Genomic DNA, 1664 nt, shown 5'->3' with positions numbered 1-1664 from the left:
TCCTGGTCTGGTGGATACGGGGGCAGATCGGAGCATTATTCAGATAAAAGCATGGCCAAAACAGTGGCCGCTACAAAAATCCTCCCAAACTCTACAAGGTCTTGGCTATGCTAACACCCCATGTGTGGTGCAAAAAGAATTGATTTGGAGAACTGAGGAAGGCCAAAAGGGAACTGTACAACCATTTGTGCTCGATGTCCCATCAATCTCTGGGGGCGAGATGTACAACAAATTTAAGACAGATTAACTAATGATTTCTCAGAGGCCAGTCAGAATACGATAAAACGACAAGGGTATGTCCTGTCTCAGCAACTTGGAAGATGCCTCCAGGGGTGTCAGAAACGCCAGTTGAGCCAGTTCCTAAGTCGGATTGAAAGGGACTGGGTTTTTCCTAGGGGCCGCTGAAAAAGGAGCTTCCAATGAAGGTACGGTGCCATACCCTGGCTAACCAAAAGGCGGTGTGGGTGCCTCAGTGGCCCCTTTCACAAGAAAAGATGGAAGCTGCCAGAGAACTAATTAAAGGAACAGTTACAGTTGGGCCATATTGAGCCTCTCTGTGTCTCCCTGGAATACACTATTTTTGTCATCAGAAAGGCCTCGGGCAAATGGAGGCTGTTACATTGATTTAAGGGCAGTCAATGCCCAGATGAAGGTTATGGAGGCTGTCCAGAGGGGACTTCCACTGCTTTGGCACTGCCTTGCGACTGGCCTGTCCTGACTCTAGACATCAAGGATTGTTTTTTTCTCTATCCCTCTTTGCCCTGAGGATAGAGAGGTTTGCTTTTACTTTGCCATCTGTTAATCATGAGCAACCAGATGCCCATTATCAATGGAGAGCCCTCCCACAGGGCATGGCCAATAGCCCAACTATAATATTCGCGTCCTGGTGCCTGTTAGACAAAAGTGTCCTTTAGTCCAGATCGTCCATTACATGGATGACATTTTGTTAACCGCTTCTTCGCAGGAGGTGCTCCATAAGGCTTTCCAGGAGGATACCTCTGCTCTTATTAAATGGGGACTTACCATCGCCGCCGATAAGGTTCAACAATCCCAAGTAATAAAATTTGGAGGGGCCATTATCTCCTCGTTATTAGGCCACAAAAGATCTCTATCCGGACGGCTCAGTTAAAAACACTTAATGATTTTCAACAGTTGATGGGCGATAACAATTGGATCAGGGGGTATTTAAATGTTCCCCGGTCAGAGTTGTTGCCCTTATTTTCCATTCTAGAAGGTAATCCTATGTTACATCTCCTCGGGTGTTACACTGCTGGCCCTAAAATCCCTAGAAAAGGTCGAGGAAGCAATGACCAGAACTCAGTTAAATCATTATGATCCGATCATGCCAATTTCATTATGTATTTTGAAAACAAAAAATTATCCTACAGGGGTCCTATGGCAGGATGGCCCCCTGTGGGGCTTCATGGTAATTCTGTTGGGGCTAGAGCTTGTTGCAAATCAGGCGCTATTGGTTTAAAATGTTGCTTGATGCATTTTGCGAGGATTCCAGAAAAATTCCTTATACCAGGATCAAGTAGAGACCTTGGCTGCCACTGTGGATGCATGGGCAATCCTTATATGCACGTTCCCTAACCTCATTGATAATCATTATCCTAAACATCCCTTGCTTGCAATTGTAGAAAACGATTTGGTTTATTTTCCTG

The sequence above is a fragment of the Peromyscus leucopus genome, unplaced genomic scaffold (assembly GCF_004664715.2).
Source record: "Peromyscus leucopus breed LL Stock unplaced genomic scaffold, UCI_PerLeu_2.1 scaffold_1301, whole genome shotgun sequence".
Classification (NCBI taxonomy): Eukaryota; Metazoa; Chordata; class Mammalia; order Rodentia; family Cricetidae; genus Peromyscus; species Peromyscus leucopus.
This window is presented reverse-complemented; position numbering follows the sequence as displayed.